Consider the following 21,267-nt stretch of genomic DNA (forward strand, 5'->3'; position numbering starts at 1 on the left):
TTTGTTTCTTTTGCATTTATTTCTGCCCTAATTTTTAAGATTTCTTTCCTTCTACTAACCCTGCGGTTCTTCATTTCTTCCTTCTCTAGTTGCTTTAGGTGTAGAGTTAGGTTATTTATTTGATTTTTTTCTTGTTTCTTGAGGTACGCCTGTATTGCTAGGAACCTTCCCCTTAGCATTGCTTTTACAGTGTCCCATAGGTTTTGGGTTGTTGTGTTTTCATTTTTATTTGTTTCTATGCATATTTTGATTTCTTTTTTTGATTTCTTCTGTGATTTGTTGGTTATTCAGAAGCGTGTTGTTTAGCCTCCATATGTTGGAATTTTTAATAGTTTTTTTCCTGTAATTGAGGTCTAATCTTACTGAATTGTGGTCAGAGAAGATGACTGGGATGATTTCAATTTTTTTTAATTTACCAAGGCTAGATTTATGGCCCAGGATGTGATCTATCCTGGAGAAAGTTCCATGTGCACTTGAGAAAAAGGTGAAATTGATTGTTTTGGGGTGGAAAGTCCTGTAAATATCAATTAAATCTAACTTGTCTATTGTATCATTTAAAGTTTGTGTTTCCTTGTTAATTTTCTGTTTAGTTGATGTATCTGTATGTGTGAGTGGAGTATTAAAGTCTCCCAGCAGGTGAATTCTTTACTGTCTGAGCCATGAGGCAACATTCAAATCATCACCTAAAAATGAATCACTTATCGTCACTAACCTGGTCATATTACTGTAGTGTGATCACACTTACGTTAAAGAACACCAGAACTTCAGCCTTACCTGGAATCAACTGAAGCCCTTGTTAAAATAGATATTAGCAAACCTCATCCCAGAATTATTGAGTCAGACTCTAGAGATGAGGCTCAGAATTGGCATTCTTCAAAAACATTGAGAAAGTATTGTGGTGGAGAAGTGGTTCAGCCTGGTTCCTGAATGACACCTCTATTTCTGACTCTCCTATGAGAGTCTAATGTTTATCCTGGAGAGTCCTTAAAGAGGACAAGCTCCCAAACAGATTTTGTTAACATAGTTCCAGGTGGCAGCTGGCAAATGCAACCTGACTTGGTATCCCACCCTCAGAAGTCGGAACCTACAAGATCTCAGGCAAGCTGGGATCTTCTTCATGATGGAACAAAATGGTAGGTTTGTTAGGCAGCTCTGTTTACCATCTTCTTTGTACCCTCCTCTTTCCCTAAGAAGCCTTGTCTGACAACTTTTACTGACATCACATTTCATGAAATGTAAGGAGGTTCGTCAGTTTGAGATATCACTGACGATCCTCGAAATGATGGTCTAATGTCACGAAGATGATAGATGACTAGAAAACTCCCACATAGTCTACAAGTATTTGCTGGCTCTCCACATTCCTTCGCCTATCAACCCTTTGGAAGAAGAATATAGACATTCACAGGAGTGAAGAAGGCAAGGCATTTTTTTCTGAATTTACCCAGAATAAAATGAGAGACCTCCATCAAACCAGTCATTCATTATTCTTTATTCTTCTCTTTTTAAAACTTTTAGCATGAGAAGTAATTTAAGCAGTCATATACAATTGTACTCTCTGCAGTCCACTGAGTTCATGCTATAATTCATAACCATTACCTCACCAGCAGTGACTTGCCATATGACCTTGGGTGAGTAACTTTGACTGTCTGTGGCCAGGAGCTCCTATCTACCCCAGTGTAAGGAGATTAATGACTTATTGCCAATGAGGATTTGGGGGCTCATAAAAGGAACACACATTCACTTAAGTAACAAATAATCCCTGATAAAAGTGATGACTGCTGTGTTTTAAAATAAATTCGAGACACCATTTAATGCCTGGAGAGGAACTTTTTCTCTAAAATATGTACAGATAAAGATGGAGTTATCAGACTGCCTGACTTCAGATGGATCCATCCCTAACCAGCGAGACACACTTAAATCCAGGAAAAAGGAATTTGTTTCTGAGTTGGAACTTCATTTCAGCAGGCATGGAAAGGAAGAGGTAGTAATACTCTTTTCTCCCTTAGAATAAATCAGTAGAATCTCTTGTAAATAAAATTTACAACCATTCTAGGAAGCACACACATGTTGGTGTTATTCTCTGGGGAGCACAACACACATACTCACACCCCACATATTTTTACACACATCTGCACACTTACAAATTTGGCACCATAACGGCTCAACCAATGTTTCAGAATCATCCACAAAAAATTTTGATTTTTGACTAGCACTTGGAACTGAGTATAACATTTCTCTTTAAGTTCTAGATGTTCTAATTCAAAAGAAAAGTTTAAAGATCCAATAGATTTTTCTTTTCCATTTTATGACAGATATTTGGTTGCTGAAGGACTTTTTTCAGCCTTCTTTTTCTTTTTTTTTACCAACTCCCTTAGAGATCTAACTCATGTTTCCATGAAAATGTTTCCATGAAAAAATCTACACTGTGATCTGCATGTGTAAGTAGTGGTCAGATAAAGCAGGTTAAGAGAGTAGCCTTCACAACTGGTTATTTATGGAATAAATAGAGGTAAAGTTTTGGAAATCAATTTATTGGTTTGTAACCAAAATCTTACTAATGTTAAATATTGGACAAGAAGAAGGAGACTGTTGAGTAAATTATAGAATGTTCACTTGATAGAAATATCACAGTGATAAGCAAGAAGTCTGGTTACCAATTACAAAGATGCTCATAGTATCATGTTAAATGAAAAAGTCAACAGATAAATCAATAGATCAGAAGAGAAAAATTTGAAATAAATTTCCACATTTATGGAAAAATAGTTTGAAGCAAAGATGACATTTCTGATTAATGAAGAAATATCTATTTTCTAATAGTGTTGAGACAACTAGGTTGCTACCTGAAAAAGTATAATCCTCCTTAATATGTGTACCAATATAAAAGCCCAGAAGAATGATAGAAAGTTATACTATAAAAGCACTAGGACAAAGCATGGAAAAACAGTATATTCTTAAAATTAAAAAGTCTTTCCAACTATACCATTAAACCTGAAAGACAATAAAAAATTGATCAACCCAACTGTGTAAAAGCAGGCTTTTATATGCTCCTCTCCACTGAATAAACGTCATAAACGAAGTCAAAAGACAACATATAGAGAAAATATTTACAACTCTTAATGTAAAGGTCTAATTAATATATAAAGAGTCCTTTAAAATCAACATTAAAAACCCTATTGAAAATGGGCAGATGTTAGCAAAAAATTATAGAAAATACATATGATGGCTTTGAATCATGTACAAAGTTTCTCAAGTTCATTTATACTAAGAAACGGAGAAGCTAAAACTTCAAGAAAGTACTGTATTTTACCTTTCAGGTTAACAAAGACCAAAAACTTTATGATACACCACGTTATGGGAATAACACTGTCATTCATTGCTAGTTGGTGTATAAGTTGGTAAACCTCTTGGAAGTCAATCAAAATACAGAAAGCACATACTGTTTGACCCAGCAATTCCATTCCCAGGAATTTCTCATGAAAATGACATTTTAAAGTTTCTATACTCTAAATTCAAGAAAGGAAAAGATGACTGTTCTCTGGCCATAGTCCCAAGACAAAAACAATTCGCTACAACTTTTTTTCAAAGTCATTTCAGTCAATCAGTGGAAATGAGATTTACTAACTGCACTTCTTAAAGGCACATGCCATTGCCAAGGTTCTGCAACTGAAGGTCAACCAATCCTTAAACACTGTCGCTTCTGGAATTCTGTCAATCCCTGGACTCAATGCTTCCCAAGCCCTATATAAGATCAGCTTTTGCTTAATTTTGATACAGCTATATCCCACAGCTACTCTTTTCCCTTGCATAGCAAGAAAAAGAGTCAGTTTTTGCTGTAGGTACTGAGTTGTAGCCTTTACTTTCAAACCAAATACACATATGAGAAACAACATATGTGTAAGGACCTTCATTAAAGTATTCATCAAATATTGCTTAATAGAAAAAAATTATAAACAATAAAAATAATCTGAAAGGTCCAGTAAATTAGAAAACCAGAGATGATATCAGATGTCTCCTTGAAAGGGAATTAGTTGTCATGGGGCAAAGGAGGGAAGAAGAGATGTATATATTTTATTTACTCACTTTTAATGTTTTTTTCTTAAATATTGCTCAGGATTTCAAACAGTATGTGCAATATGAAAAAAAAGCATATGAATTGATAGCAAAATAATAATAGCTGCCATTTCTAAATAGCTAGGCGATAGTTTTTGAAGGTTCCTTTCCCAAAAATATTTCATAATTTTGTGACATAACATTTTAAATTAAAACTATTTTTAAATGCCATGCCAGAGATAATACAAAAATACGACAAACACAATTACTCCATTGCAGGTCAGCATATAACAAAACGTGGAGTGACATAAAGAGAATCTTACTTATTAAGAGCAATAATCTAAATCTAAAGGAAAGGAAGCATCCAAGAAACCCAAGTACATCACATAAGCAAAACTGACAGAACAAGGCCTTCCTATAATACCAAGAGGTTTCAAGCAAAATCCCCAAGTTCATCAGAGACTTGGACCTCTAGAGCTCAGACCAGGAGCTTCTCCCAACAGTTACCAGTGCCTCACTTTTGATGCATTGTAACCAAGAAGCAACATAGATGCAGTTTTTGTCTATATTCTAAAGTAGACTTAAAAAGAGGCAAGAAGTACTTCAAATTTTACACTTCCCCCTGATGCACTGATACAAGGAAGGACTCAGCAGTATCAACTTACAGAAGATAATATTTGCTTACACCACAGCACCCATCGGAAATACATCTTCGTCTCCAACGTCAGCTGGCTGAAACCATCAAGTTCACCAAAAAACAACTTCTAATCTCCTTTCCTTTAGACAGCATGATCTTGGAATTCAGAAGTGTTTTTCTTTCACCAGATAACTCTCTAAAGGGAGAAAAAAGTGGAATTAATTAAATAATGTAATGAAAAAATACAAAATAAATTCAGTTTAGAAGAAAAACTCAACTTAAGGTCATCGAGGCTAGGAAAATGATAACTTCATCAGCCTAGTCTTGACAAATCACAGTGTAGTATTATTTGGATTCTCATCAGTAATCTTGTTGGCCTCAATTAATTTGAATTAACTCCATCCTCTCTCACCCTTCATGTCAGTAGTTTGGTATTTTTCTTACACTCTACCCTCTAGGGCTTCCCTTGGGGCTCAGACTGCAAAGCATCTGCCTGCAGTGCTGGAGACCTGGGTTTGATCCCTGGGTTATGAAGATCCCCTGAAGAAGGGAATGGCTACCCACTCTAGTATTCTTGCCTGAAGAATTCCATGGACAGAGGAGCCTGGTGGGCTACAGTATGTAGGGTCGCAAAGAGTCGGACATAAGTGAATTGACTTAGCACTTAGCACGCATCTGTCTAAAATGAACTGTTGATCTTCAGGTATTCTGTGCAGATTCCGGCAAACACAGTGATGCACTCTGGGTAAGCCCCTCTCTAACAGAAGCCCTTCTGCCCCCAGGTTACTGCCCTGGCATGGGAAGCCCCAGAACACACCTTGAAATGAAGGTTGCTGCAGCAGGTATTGCAAATACCAGGGAAAGTACCCATTCCTGCCACATGTCACATGCCAGGTCACTGTGTACACACAGTGCGTCACACAGAAGGGCAAACTGATCCTCAGCGTCCATCTGAAAACCCGTTTTTTTTCTTTGGTAATCTTGTTACTAACTCTTGCCAGACCTAAACTCTCATCCTCGATTCCATTTCACACTGCTCCTCCTCTGAAGTCTTTGGTCATCGGGGCTCTGCTTTGTTCCCACTGCTCCACTGGGGGCACTAAGTGCTCTTTCCACATGACGGCATGTGTGCTGAGTCATTTCAGTCATGTCTGACTCTTTGTGACTCTACGGACTGTAGCCCACCAGGCTCCTGTCTATGAGACTCTCCAGGCAAGAATACTGCAGTCGATTGCCATGCCCTCCTCCAGGGGATCTTCCCGACCCAGAGATTGAACCCAAATCTGCTGTGGCTCCTGCACTGCAGGCAGATACTTTACCGCTGAGCCAATCCTGTCCCCAGTTCACCCACACTCAACACTGTGCCCATACCCGTGTACTGCTTGTTTCCTAATGTCCCATGAAAATCGCCCCTCCTCTGACTGGGCTTCACTCGGCTCCTTTGACACCCACTCTGTTTTGATTTGCAAAGTCCATTTTAACTTTCTTGTCAGTGTCACAAAACACGGATTTCAGGAGCTTTGGAGTGAGCCCGGAGAACTGGACTGTGGAGCCAGCAGGGTCCGCCTCCCCTTTGATGCCATCCGTGGGTTGATGTGACAGGGCTGGCATCAGGGCAGGAGTGCTAGGGCATCTGTTTATGCCCCCAACACTTGTCATAGGGACTTACAGTGAGGGAAACCCCGGGGCACTGGTGTCTGTTCCCTGTTCCTGATGTGTAGGTAAGAATGTGGATATATGTGTATCTGAGGGAGGAAGGGAACAGGCCGAGCTGCCTCCATCTTGCACCCTCAGTGAACTTTGGACTATGTGCCTGGTAGCCATGGGGATAACATACCTACAGCCAAACTGGCCTCCTGGACTAATAAACACCAGATTCCATACCAAGATTTCCCGTCACCAAAAAGAATGTCGTAATCCCCTATGTAGTCAATCACCTTTGTAATCTGTATGGCACCCATTGGTGGAGGCTACAATGTATAACCGGCGGACCCTCCTGATTGTGGATCATGGCTGTAACCTAATTGTACCTCTCTTTAACACTTTCCACGCTAGGTTTAAGGAATTTGGGGATGTGGGCTTGAGCAGTATGTGGGTGCGTGCGTGCATGCTGTCTCTCAGTCGTGTCTGACTCTGTGAGACCCCATGGACTATAGCAACCAGGCTCCTCTGTCTATGGAATTCTCCAGACAAGGATACTACAGTGGGCTGCCATTTCCTCCTCCAGGGTGAGCAGTACACTTAAGGTATATAAGGTTTTTCACCAAAGTCGGTCGGGGTCCTTGGCTAAGAGGAGACTCTGCCTTGGGCCCACTGGTGTAATAAACTGCACTCCACTATCTGCATTGTCCCTCTGAGTGAGTTTGTTTCCCCAACACACGGCTACCACATATCAACGACGTAAATGTGGAATCTAGAAAAATGGTACAGATGAACCTGTCTGCAGGGTGACAACAGAGACGCAGACCTAGAGCATGTGTATAGACATGGAGGAGGAAGGCGGGGGATGAACTGGGATTTGCAGGTTGACATATGTACACGACCATGTGTAAAATAGATTGCTAGTGGGAACCTGTTGTACAGCGCAAGGAGCTGAGCTCGGTGCTCTGTGATATTTAGAGGGGGTGGGATGGGGTGGTGGGTGGGAGGGAGAAATGAGAGAAGGCTGATTCACTGTGTTGTATAGCAGAAACTAACGCAATGTGGTAAAGCAACTGTTAGGTAGTTAGAATAGGCAAAAGGAGTCCAGAAGCGTGGTGGCTAAAAGACAAAGAAGGGAAAAGCCCGCGAAAACAGAACAAAGGAAGGTCCGAGGACCGGAGTGAGGACCTCAGGTAGAACAAACAGCACTCCTGGCTGCCCAACTACATAGGGCAGGCCCAGGGGGAGAAAAAACATATAAAAAGAGGAGCCAAAGGGCCGGGGTCTCTCTCTCTCTCTCTTCTCTTCTCTTTGCGTCTTTTGGGTTGGCATGCCCTCACGCCTCAAGGATGTATGTTCCTTTATTTTCTAAATAAAACTGAGCTGTCCGAGAACTATAACACGGACTGTCCAAGAGCTGTGACACGCCGAGGGCTTTAACATCCGTCGCTTCAAATCTTTGCTGTGACAAAACAGAACCGAGACTACACTCCCCTGACACAACTATACCTCAATAAATACATAAATATTTTTTAAAAGAATGCGGAGATATACTGAATGGTAGGGTTTTGTGGTTTTTTTTTTCAATTTTTCTGTATGTAGTTGTTACCGAGTCCAAGCTCGCTCTGCCCGCCGCAAAGGACAGGCCAGTGATTGCGAGAGACCAGGGGTTGAGGCAAGGAAGAGACTTGAATCAGGGAGCCAGCTGACCAAGGAGATGGCAGGCTAGTGCCTCAAAATATCCATCTTGTCAGGGCCTGGTTGCCAGGCTATCTTATGGATCGGAGATGAAGGTTGTGGGGGGGGTGGGGGGTGCTGGGGGAGGTGAGGAAACAAAGTAAAAAGACTATTCAACCCTTGCAAATGTCCCCTGGAATGGCAAGCCTCAGGCAGAGGGATGTGTTAATTTCACTTCCTTACAGTCCTTCACAGGGGGGTGGATCAGGTTATCTCCCTGAGGCAGACCACTGTGGACGTTTATAATAACAAAAAAGGGTGTGAGTCACAAAAGCAGATCCAGGGTAAATTTAAAATTAACTCCCCTCTCCCCCAAAAAATAGAAAAAAAAATTACCCCTTCCCGGTTACATAATGATGTCTTGACATTCTAAAACAAATCTTTCCGGTTGCCTTCCTTAGGGATAGCCAAGGGCCTAGTCAGGAGTCTGTCTTGACAGATGAATTAACCAGTCCAAAACCACAACTCCTCTTCTTGGCCCTCACACCCCAGGGGGAAATACCCCTTTCCCTTCAGCACTAGGCCAAACCCCAGAGCCCAAAGCCCATGGGAATCACTCCGACTAGGCCAATCCTAAGCTGTGCATCCACCCTGCTTTGTCATTCCTGCGTGTGTGCGTTAGTCTCTCAGCCGTGTCTGACTCTTGGCGACCCCAAGGGCTGCAGCTTGCCAGGCCCCTCTGTTCATGGAATTTTCCAGGCAAGAATAACGGAGTGGGTTGCCATTCCCTACGCCACAGGATGTTCCCGACCCAAGGATCGAACCCGTGTCTCCTGCATTGCAGGCTGATTCTTTACCTTCTGAGCCTCCAGGGAAGCCTTTTCTTCCCTGAGGAAACCTCAAAGACCAAGGCCTCACGGCTGCCCCTCCACCCCCACCTTCTGCCTCCTGACCACTCTGGGGTCTTTCCCATAAGGTCCTGCCGCTAGTCCCCAGAACCTGTGACTATAATAAACGTTGTTTTGTTTTTTCCTGAGCCTCTTTGGTCTCATCTTGTGGCCATATCTGAATGATTATTCATAAAAGAATACAGTACACATACACACACACACACAATGTGGAGGATATAGAAAGTGTATGTAAGTTGAAGACAAGATCCCAGTAAAGGCGTCTTCTTACAGCTTCACATTTCCCAACAAAATCCAAATTCCTTGCTGCCTTGACTTCCTTCCCTAGCATTCTGTGAAGGGAGCTTCCAAAAGAGCCACCTGTAACATGTTTCATGCCAGGTTCCTTAACTATACGCAAATATGAGCCCAAATGTCACGTCCTCAGAGAAGCCTTCTATGATATGTCGGGTCCTCCTTCCTGGCTGTCCTCTTCATGCTGTCTTCTGCTGCCTGGCATTATTTCTTCATGGCATGTGGACCGCCTGATGCAACACCATCCATCCACATGTATCAGGTTAAATGATGTCTCCCAACTCACCCCTCCATCCCCACTTGTGATGGGGAGGCCTTGGCTACCCCATGGACTGGTGCCCAGCACAGGGCAAGGCGTGAACCAGATGCTCCACACACGTCCATAGAATTCCTCAAGTTAATCTGTTTCCTGTTCAGATGAGCTAGAAAGGCCCAGAGAGTTGGCCCAGCCCGGCCTAGATTACTCAGAGAATTGTAATAACTGAACAATTTTGTCCAAGTCCAGAAATAATTGCTGTAAGTATTGGCTCAGATTTTTTTGTTTTGCTTGGTTTTTCAGAAAATAAATAAAAGTAATAGATGGGGGCTGCTTTTTCCCTCAAGGGAAGCCCAGAAAAGCAACTGTATATTCTATGAAGAACATAAATATTTCTTGGTCATAAATGAGAGATTTTTTAAGGAATTCTCAGGAATTCTGAGCCTTGACCTTCCTCTTCCCATGGTGAATTAAAAGCCATAGAGGCTGTTGTACACAGATTCTACATATGAATCTGAGGGTCATGCTTGTCCCGCTCAAAGCCATCACTACTCCTTAGGCAAAGCTTTCAAAAACCTCACACTGAAAAGTCAGGCTTGGGTTTAACACGCCCTCATCCCAGATCCCTGGCACAATTAACATTCTTCCCACGCTTTCATGTTCTCCTATGATTTTTCTGTTCTCTCTTTTGGCTCTTTCTTCATTTCATCATCCCAGTAAACTTATGCAGGCAGTGTTTGTATTCCAGTTTTAAAGAATAGGAAAACTGAGTCTCAGAGAGATTCAACAGCTTGCCCCAAATAGGAAAGTTCACCAAGACAGCCTGATCCAAAACCCAGGGCATCTCTTCATTTTTGTATTAAGTTCTTATGATCCCTTTTTGATTTACATAAGATATAGAATAGAGAGGGCATGTAGAAAGAGTGGAAGAAAGTGATGGTATACAAAGAGATGGTAAGAGCTTGGACTTTGGAAGAGGTGTTTCATGTGAATTTTTATGAACTTTGGACCAATTACTTAATCATTCTAAGTCTTGACTGTGATTCAAAATACATAGAGAAAATACTGTTGTCCTCATAAGACTAATGCAGGATTAAATGAGGTAATATGTGAAAAGTGCTTCCCTGATAGCTCAGTTGGTAAAGCATCCACCTGCAATGCAGGAAGACCCCGGTTCAATTCCTGGGTCAGGAAGATCCCCTGGAGAAGGGATAGGCTACCCACTCCAGTATTCTGGCATGGAGAATTTCATGGACGGTATAGTTCATGAGGTCACAAAAAGTCAGAGACGACTGAGGAACTTTCACTTTCACTTTCATGAAAAGTGCATGAAGCCCAGTGTAGCAGCACTATTCACAACAGCCAAGACTTGGAAACAACATAAATGTCCTTCAACAGATGAACATATAAAAAAATGTATATATACATATATGTGTGTGTGTGTGTGTGTGTGTGTGTGTACACACAATGGGATATTACTCAACCACAAAACAGAATGAAACAATGCCAATTGTAGCAACATGGATGGACCTAAAAGTTATCATACTAGGTGAAATAATTGAGACAAAGAAAGACAAATCTTATATGAGGTCATTTATCTGTGGAATCTGAAAACTAGTACAAATGAACTTATTTACAAAACAGAAACAGATTCACAGACATAGAAAACAAATTTATAGTTACCAAAGTGGAGGGGTGGAATAAATTGGGAGTAAGAGATTAACAGCTATGCCGTACTATATGTAAAATAGATAAACTACAAAAATTCATTATATAGCATAGGGAACTATATTCAATAACTTGTTGTAAGCTATAATGAAATAGGATTGAATATATACATATATATTTGCATGACTGAATCACTTTGCTGTATACCTGAAACTACCATAATATTGTGGTCAACTATACTTCCGTTTTTAAAAAGTTTATTACCCCGTTTGGAATCAGTAAGTCAAAAGTAAATACACTACCTATGAAATGAGGCAGAGGGGAGTGTGTGTGCAACTGCAGGTGCGTGTAAGTACACGTAGACCTTGGGTCAGCTTGTGAGCCTCTGTGTGGAGAAGTTCTTAAGGTATAAAGAGGAGGGACCCCTGAGCTGACTTGACTCTGGAGACACAGGGTCCCCTGCAAGTGCTGCAACCCTGAATCCTCCCTGAAAGACCAATCCCTATTCACTGACAAGCTAGAAAGCCTAAAATAATCCCAGACTCCCAGGAGCAGCTGGCAGGGGTGGGGTGGGAGGGTGGGAAGCAGCCTCTGATGGGCAAGGGTGGCAACCCAGGGTACTTCATGAAATGGTGAAGGTGACTCTGGCAGTAATAACAAGAAACAAAAGTTCTCAAGATCTTGGTTTTCTTAAAATGCTACTATTTTTTTTCTTTCCAGTTATCAGAGTTAGAACAGATTGAGCAAGTAAACAGATAAAACTAAAAAGTATGGCTAGTTCAGTTTGAATTGGGATAAACAATGAATGTATCTTTCCTGTAAGTTTGTTTCAGGCAGTATTTGGTAATCCTTGCGGTGAGCAATACTGATTTCTCTACACCCCTTCTCCAGTTTAGCCATCATGCATGTGACTGCGTCTGAAACCGTTGGTCCCTGGATATTGTAGGAACAATCACTAATTCAAAGAAGGATTCATGAGCCCTATTGGGAAATCCAAAGAGCACTGCTATTACTAGACTTAATTTACCCTGAAGTGACAATGAAAATCTCTTGCTCTGCATATGTGAAATAACTCAAACATGATGCTACACCTCACAGCATTCAAGATTTTAGTTTCCTGACCAGGGATCAAATCAACCTGCATCCCTGCAGTGGAAGCACTGGGCACCAGGGAAGCCCTAAACATAAGTCTTCAGTTTGGGGTGTTTTTTTTTTAATTCTCAGAATACATATTTTTCCCGCTAAATTACCAGACATTTAGGGAGATTGTATTTTTTTATTCTAAATGAATAAAACAAACAACACTTCAATTTATGCTTCTAATAAGTTCATCTCCATAGAAGAGAACTATTAATCTTGGTGGAAATTTCCCACAATGTCAGTGGTGTTTTAGGGTGTGCTATCAAAAGTCACCCATATGACCTGCAAAGATTTACAAATATTTAAGGTTTTGTAAGCACTGTGATTTCTTTGAAAGCTTGGAAACCCCAGATTTGTATTAAAGATTGTTTCAAAAGATTTTAAGTAAGTTTCCATGAGTCAAATTCTGTGAAAAGGGAAAAGAATGACTTATTCGAATAGGGAAACACTAGTTAAAAAATCCAGTCTCCAATGATGGTGGGATACCGTTAGGAAAGGCTGATGAGAGACTCTGCCCTGTTTTTGAGTCTCATTCACCTCTCCATTTCAGGCCTACATGAATTTTATTTGATGAACTTGGACCGCATTCATGGTGGGAGTATTTAGTCATCAATCCACACAGCCCTGGTATTGAACATTTACAGCAGTCCTGAAACAGAAACTCATTTAATAATTATTAGCTGAGTAATATTCCAGTACTCAGCCATAAAAAAGAATGAATCTGAGTCAGCTGTAGCGAGGTGGATGAACCTAGAGCTTGTTACAGAGAGTGAAGGAATTCAGAGAAAAACGAATATCGTGTATTAATGCATGTAGATGGAATCTAGAAAAATAGTACTGACGAACCTATTTACAGGGAAGGAATGGAGATGCAGACGTAGAGAAGAGATGTATAGAAGGTAGGAAAAATTGAGAAAGTAGCTTTGACATATGTCCATTACAGTGTGTAAAATAGATAGCCGCTGGGAAGCTGCTGTATCACACAGGGAGGCCACCTTGGTGCTCTGTGACAACCTAGAGTGCTTGATGGGAAGGGGGCAAGGCTCCAGAGTGAGGGGATACATATATATGATTGTGGCTGATTCCCATTGTGCTGCAGAGACCAACACAACATTGTCAAGCAATTATCTTCCAATTTAAAAAAGATAATGATTGTTAGCAAAGAAGTGTTTCTCCATGAACCAGCAAGCCCATCAAGAGATGATCTGCAAGCTTCCTTGTATGAAAATCCTGAGATGCATCATTTAGAGCAGAAACCCTCACAGCCTCTTCCCCCTCAGGGCTGATTCAGTGAGTGGGGGAAGGGCCCAAGGGCCTGCCTTTTAACCACTAACCTATCTTCCCCAATGGCTGCTGTTGTGATGGACACATTTCATACACTCTACAGAACAGTGCTCTACCCTCTGTAAACTCCTCACTGATCTATAAAGATGTGAACAAAACTGCAGGGACAATGTCAGAGAAGACTTCCAGGTCTCAGATCTCAGGAGAAATTCTATTCAGGGTTTGCAAGAAAAGTGAAACTAAATCAGACATCAGAAGGATGACTCAGGTACAGCAAGTTTTCAGGAGTTCCTTCTTATTTCTCCCCAATTCCTGGGCTTGGTATTAAATGGGGAAAGATCCAGCTAGAGAATTAAATGCAGAACCTCTCAGAAAGGCTGTCTGGAGGAAGGCACAGGGGGAAGACCTGGGAACCTTGAAGGTTCCCGCACCCAGCCCTGTAGCCCCAATTTGCCAGATGTAATCTGTTGTTCAGACACTCAATCATGTCCAGCTCTCTGCGACCCCATGGACTGCAGCACGCCAGGCTTCCCTGTCCTTCACCATCTCCCAGAGCTTGCTCAAACTCATGTCCATTGAGTTGGTGATGCCATCCAACCATCTCGTCCTCTGTCATTCCCTTCTCCAGACTCTGGAACATCATTTGATACTACACAGTCCTCCTTTACTTTCAAACAGTCTTTTCATCTCAGACACCTCCCACGATAACAGATTTTCTACTCCTCCTCTCTTCTGACTTAGAGTAGTGACCTAAAATAGCAAATGTAATTTTCCATTTGTTATTCACTAAAGACATGGGTTGTTTCTATCTTTAAACAGCCACGATGTCTTGATGTGTTACCCGGAGTCCTCCCAGTATGACTTCTTCTAAGACACAGGTCATTGTTATGATGCAAATAAAAACCTGTTGCCAAGGACAATAAAAGAGATTAGAAATGAGAGCTCCAGGCAAGCACAGCTTGGGGACAGGAGCTCAGCCTGGGAGCCTGACAGCTTGGGTTTGAATCCCAGTTCAGCCCCACTAGCTGACTATTGTTGGGTTTCTGCTTCTTCATCTTTAAATCAAAGATTCCAGTATAAGAATTAGGGAGGAATGAGAAGAAAACTGAGAGGGATCCTATGAGGGTTAAATGAGTTGATTGATATCAAGTGTCTGTGGGCACGCATGTTAAGTCACTTAGTCGTTTCTGACTCTCTGGAACCCTATGGACTGTAGCCCACCAGGATCCTCTGTCCATGGGATTCTCCAGGCAAGAATACTGGAGTGGGTTGCCATGCCCTTCTCCAGGGGATCTTCCTGACCCAGGGATTGAACCCACATCTCTTGTGTCTCCTACATGGGCAGGCAGGTTCTTTACCGCTAGTGCCATGTGGGAAACCCCATCAAGTGCTTACTATCAGGTATATATGAGGTGCTCCATAATTATGCATCATCATTGCCATCAGAAGAAGAGAATATTCACAGAATATCAATGCTCCCCATCAGTTTCATGGACTATTGTAACCGTCTTCTTGTATCCCACTAAATAAGAAAGGGCTCCTGGCAATTGCTAGTTCCATGCATCCACCTACCATCCTGAGTGACTTCCAGCTCTCTTCTGCCTAGAACGTGAGCATATATATGCAGTGTCTGAACTATCACCCTGTTTGTCTTACACTTTTAAAATATGTCTATTAATCACAGTTTTTGCTGCAACTTTGAAAGTAGTATTTTTTTCCCATGCAATGAAACAAGTATGTGTATATATATATATTATATATATATATTTTTTCTCTCTTTCTCTGTCTTCCTCTCTGAAGAGACCACCTTCTGTCTTCTTTCTCACTCTCTCTCCCATTCTTTGACCCTCTCAGTCTGTCTGTCTGCCTGAACCTTTCTCTCTCTCACACACACACATCATCATCATCATCATCACCACCATCATCCTAAAACAAAAGTATAGTATCAAGGAGGAATACCTAAGTACCTAGCTTCCTAATATAAACATTTTTATTTTATTTCCTATGGTGACTCCAAGCACTCATGTGAACAAAATTGAGAAATTATACAACCCTGGTAAATTAAATAATTAGAAATGTGCTTACAACAGCCAGTCTTCGACATTCATTTTCCTCCCTTCCTCTTTCTCTCCCCTAACTGTGTAACAGACACAGAGTGTCCTGGAAAAGAAATGACCCAATAGATTTGCCCACATCGGAGTCATGTGTACTTTGCATTTCAATTGTTATTAAATACTTTGGGTCAAGGTTCAGTAAGATAAACTAAAAATCACCCTGGGGCATAGCTCCTTCAGTTTGGTACGCTTTGAGGACGCAGGAGGAAAGCATAAAGCCCCAAATCCTCTCACTGGGGCTGCATCTGTAAGTATCAGACACCTAAGAAATGTTACAATCGTACGATGGAATAAAGGAAAATGACACAGAAGTCATTCATTTTTTCCAGCTTTGTTGAGATATTATTGATACGTGACATATGTGTATATTGCAGAGTGTTAACCGCAATAAGCTTAGTTAACACCACCATCATTTCTCATGAGTACCATTTTTTGTGTGTGTGATGATAACATTTAACATTCACTCAACAATGTTCAAGTCATTTCAAGACCTTGTGAGCAGAGTTGTGTAGCATTAGGACCTCGTGGCACCTTTTAGCGGAAGAAGGCAGTTGGCAAAAGAGAAAGTAGAAAAGAGATGGGCTGAAATCACAAAGTCTTATTTTGATGAGACAAAAAACATTTCCTAGAAATCAGGATGGGAAGTCAGTTTTTACAGGTTCTAGCATTTCACAACTTCTGAAGATATGCAGGTGTTTAAAACGGACTTTTTATTGCTTCAATCTCTCTGGCCTCTGGATTCACAAGAGGACTTGGGCCTGCTTTTCTAGGGCAGGATAGTTATGGCCCCAGCAGTTTACAGCCCTGTTTTTAAATTACATGATGGCCAGGCACTCTGAAAATTTAAAAGATCTCAGAATTCAGGATAATCTTTATTTAGTCATCAAAATGGCTTTAAAACCTGTTGTTTTACAATGTTAATTTCTAGAATGACAGAAAAAAGGAACCTTGAAATTTTAACTTCATGCAGAAGAAATTAACCACAGCACTTTGTAGTTTCCAATGCTGTATTCCATGACTCTGATGTAAGAATCTCAGCATACATAAATTTACTTTTTTTTACTTTTCTACAACTAGGGCTGTAGAAAGCAATCACCCAAATTATAATGGTTTTCCTAGGAAAGCACAGCTGTATTCGTATCTACAAATTCAACTTAGCTGTTGTTGTTGCTCAGTCACTAGACCGCAAGGACTGTAGCACTCCAGGCTCCTCTGTCCTCCACCATCTATCAAGTAAGCTCTCCAATGCAAATGAGGATTTGTTTCCTCTGAATGTTAACACCCATAAAGAATGATGCACAAGGAAAGCTTGACACAATATATTTATTTTAGTAAAAATCTGAGTTAAAAATGAAGCACATAACTGAAAGAAAGAAAATACAACATAAGGTTTATTTTTATATTGTTTTCCTAAAACAGCTTCCTATTAGAAACTTACAGAAATATATTAACTCTATTAATGCATTTATTAATTTAATGACTTATTAATTTCTATTGCCAGGATACATTGCACTGAAAATGCTAAAGTAGAATGAGAACTCTGCTTCACTTAATTACTCTCAAATTGAATGGCTGGTTATCAAAAGTCTTCTCAAAATCCTTCTCTACATATTTCAAGGCCCTAAGATAATTTAGGGGCTTCCCAGGTGGCTCAGTGGGTAAGAATCTACCTGCAATGCAGGAGACATAGGAGATCTGAGTTCAATCCCTGGGTCGGAAAGATCACCTGGAGGAGGGCATGGCAATCCACTCCAGTATTCTTACCTGGAGGATCTCATGGACAGAGGAGCCTGGCAGGTTACAATTCATGGGATTGCAGAGTCAGACACCACTGAAGTGACTAAACACTCATGCACACAAGATATTAATAATTTAGAGACACTAGGGGGTCAGTGAGGATGCAATGAGTTGGACTTCAAATCCAGGCAGGGCCAATTTTCAGTTGTTTTTCATTTCTGAAATGAAAAACATTTCCCAAGCTCTCTGAGGAAGTTGGGCTGCTCAATGATTTAAGTGACATGTGATGAGTTCCCCATCTTAGTCATCACATTAGCATTGGGGATGTGACAATAGCCATACTGTCCGAATGCATACTTTCCAAAGCACTGATCTTGTGTGTTGTTTTCTGAAAAGGAAGTGTCGGATGCAGGCTTTTCTTCTTTCGATGTGGGCAGTGGTGCTTCTGTTACAGGATCATCCATAGCTTCAGTAAACATGTTTCTTTGGCTTGATTTCCCACTATTCAGATGATTTGTTATTATACTTTTCAGGCTCTTAAAAATAAAATCTAACTGCATTACTCTTTCATTTTCTTTACTACTTTAAACAGAAAATCAGTGTTACCAGAATCAGCAGAATTATAGAATAAAGAGAATCGGCAACTGTACCCTCCTCCCAAATTAACAATTAAAGAATACAAAACTAATTAGTCAGACATCAAAGCTGGAAGTGTCATGTGATTTGTGAATGGTTTATGACCCCATAAAGACCAAGAGGAATTTGTGCAATGCCAAGAAGACTTTAGATAAATTCCTTCATTTTAAGAGTAAATGGATTATATTTCCCCCCTACAAAATTAGGAAGTGACATTTGGAGAAAGTGAGAAAATGTTGCAGAAATCACAGACAGGCTTGGGTTCTTCTGTTTCAGAATTTACCCAAGAGAAAAAGACTGGAGAGTTGCTCAATCCTGGTATCATAGATCCGGCTAGGACAGGAAGTGATAGATATCATAGATAAAAATGGAAAATGTTGTGAAAAAAATTAAATACTTCGGAGAGAGAAAAAAATGCAAGATGCTGTTGTGGTGAATGTTAAAGGAAATGAGTGTTGCAATTAGATGAAGCTCAAGATACATCCTTCAACGTGGTCTAGTGGTGGAACAGTGGAAACTAAGAAGAGTGGCCTGAGAGAGTCAGTGGGAGCCCAGTCCTTACCCTCAGCAACACCTCATCTTCAAACCCCATCACGTAACCAAAAGTGGGGTTCAGCTGCTCACTGCTCAAAAGCCAATAAAGAGACCAGGTGGATGGAAAGGAAAGCTCGTTTTATTTTGGATGCCAGAAACTGGGGGTTAGGGGGAGAAGGGTGACGCCTTTCCAAAGGCTGTCTCCCCTCCAACCCAACCCAGTGCGCAAGAGCTTTTAAAGGCGGGGGGGGGGGCTAAGTGCAGAAACAATACAGTCAGTCTTGAGGGTCACTGAAACTGGGCATCAGTGCTCTGATCAGCATCATCTTGATTGTTTTAGGTACAGTCTTCAGTTCCAAGTTCAGTTTGTTCCCATTTCCTTGAGGCCAGTTCTTGGAATTGTGGCAGCTTGTGTCATAGCTACAGTGTGGTCATCATGTAGTTGGCTTTTCCATCTGGTGGGGGTTTCTATAAGACAGCTCACAGGATATGGCTCAGAATATTATCTACTGCCCCTGAGAAGGAACTAAAGGTTCTTGACTATGCTTAATCACTAATCATTACTGCTTGGTTTTCTTTGCCTGTTTTTGTTTCTGCATATTCTCACTTCTCTGATTAAACTTATTCTTTGGCTAAAGCTTTTCTACAGACAGAAGGCAGGCAGAGGACATGGGTGGCAAGGACCACAGGGGTCCTGCTCTGTGTCAGTCACTCATCTTCGCAGTGTTGTGCCCACCCCTCCTTGGATGAGGTCCAAAATCTCTCATCGTTTGTAGATATTCTTTCCCAAGGTCTAAGCTCAATCCTCTCTGAAATTTAAACTTAAGTATTTCTCATCTGACACTCAACAGAAAAATACAGATACTTGACACTTTCAATTCTCTTCCCTAAACTCAAACACGATTTCACTTACTCTTCTCCCCATGAAATAGCTGCAACTCTTTCAGCCTCGAGCAATAGGACAACTCTCCAAATAGTAAAGGATCCTTTGTTTTGCACACTAACTCCCTTAATAAGACCTCCAGCAAATACTCAGTTACATTCTTCATTTCTTATCAAGGAGTTACAAGTATCTGATATTGCGATTGTCTTAAGAAATTTCCCTAATAAAGGAATAAATGATGCAAGTGATTGTCTGTTTCACTCTTCCTTTCCTCCAGAATGAAAGGTCAATAAAAACAGAACCCTGCCTCTGTCTCCTTCACAGTAGAGCCATAGTTAAGTACTGAATATGTATTTGTTGAACGGTTGGATCACTGAGTTGAATGAATGAACAGACAGCTACTATTCAGAGCAGTATTTGTCTTTGCTCATAATTACAGATTTTCCCACATATTTTGTTAACAGGGGACATAATACTTCCCAGCAAAGTCGACAAGTTAAATACTGGGGTCCGAGGGACCTTCAGAGAGGGAGCCAGTGTTCTTGCAAAAACATGATAGTGATAAGAGGAAAAGGAAACGCATTTGTTCCAAGGGAACTAAGCCTAAATCAAACATGTCTGACCACTCAGATGGACTCCGAAAACAAATACAGAGATATTTATTACCCGAGTTGTTGGGCAGATTTAGGACTTGTTTGGGTCTGCTTTTATAAATAGAATTAAGTACAACATACTTCTTTAAACTTTCTGTTTTTAATCGTAAAGAATCTTGAGATTGTTTGTTGGGGAGAAAAGATATGTAACATTCCTCGAAAATTAACCTTTCTATTGACAAAGGACACATACATTCTCATCGAACATTTTGGAGTAAAAGATGTTAGTATTTACTTTAAAAGTATGACCAGCAAATCCAGGCTAGAGCTGGATTTAGGGTGAAGAAAGCTCCCAATTCTGGTCTTCAGACCAAAATGGGGACGGAAAGTTCTATTACCATCACTGACCGCCCTGAAGCATCTGAGAGTCAGCAGGTCTTTAAACCAGACTCAGTGGGCTGCCCAGTCTTTTGCCAGGATCACGACCTTCACCTAGATTCACATCAGAAGTAAAAAGAAAGCAAAACTATACTTCATCAACAATGATAGTGGCTTATATGTTGCACAGCACTTTACAAAGAACTTCTGTATGTATTTTACTTAATCACTCTGACAACCCTAAGAGGTAGATGTCCCCAATATTATAAATCCTTTTTTTAAAAAAAACCTTTTTACTTTGTATTGGGTTTTAGCCAATTGACAGTGTTGTAATAGTTTCAGGTGAACAGCGAGGGGATTCAGCCATAGATATACATGTATCCATTCCCCCCCAAACTCCCCTCCCATCCAGGTTGCCACATAACATTGAGCAGAGTTCCAATAAATCCTTTTTAACAGAGGAAAACGGATTTAAGAAGGTGAAGTTTTGCCCACTTTCACGTGGCAGCCAGAAGTCTAGATCTAAGATGTCTAAACTTCAGAAGTGTGGGTATCCTACTAACTAACCCTGGTTAGATGACAGCTTCCATCTTGCTTCCTAATTAAGGCAGATGCAAAAAATGTCTCAAATTCAGAGCCTCGAAGTTAGCATTTATCTTATCAAAATGTGGTTAATATAATGAAAATTCAATTGAAATGAGTCAGTAGAGAAGGAGATGGCATGTGGCTTCTGCGGTGTCTCAGTTTTCTCATCTGTAAAATGGAACCAACTACAGAACTAGCTTCACAGCTTCCTGTTATGAGGCTTACATGCCCTATAGAATGCTAGACACTGGT

At 40.8% G+C, this 21,267-nt stretch overlaps 1 long non-coding RNA gene across 2 annotated transcripts in view; it reads right to left on the reverse strand.

Moving 5' to 3' along the window:
- Window positions 1–21,267, reverse strand: part of LOC145532907 (uncharacterized) — a 200,610-nt gene that overhangs the window by 164,143 nt on the left and 15,200 nt on the right. Inside the window, exons 1-2 of one of the 2 annotated variants that reach the window (XR_014073701.1) lie at window positions 6,357–6,480; window positions 4,716–4,883 (exon numbers count right to left, since the gene is read on the reverse strand). This is a non-coding gene — a long non-coding RNA (uncharacterized LOC145532907). Of the gene's footprint in view, window positions 1–2,346; window positions 4,884–6,356; window positions 6,481–21,267 lie in introns of those variants that run through there. The other variant, XR_014073702.1, reaches the window with a different exon arrangement.

This window comes from Giraffa tippelskirchi, chromosome 2, assembly GCF_054371585.1.
Source record: "Giraffa tippelskirchi isolate mGirTip1 chromosome 2, T2T-mGirTip1v1.2.pri, whole genome shotgun sequence".
NCBI lineage: Eukaryota > Metazoa > Chordata > Mammalia > Artiodactyla > Giraffidae > Giraffa > Giraffa tippelskirchi.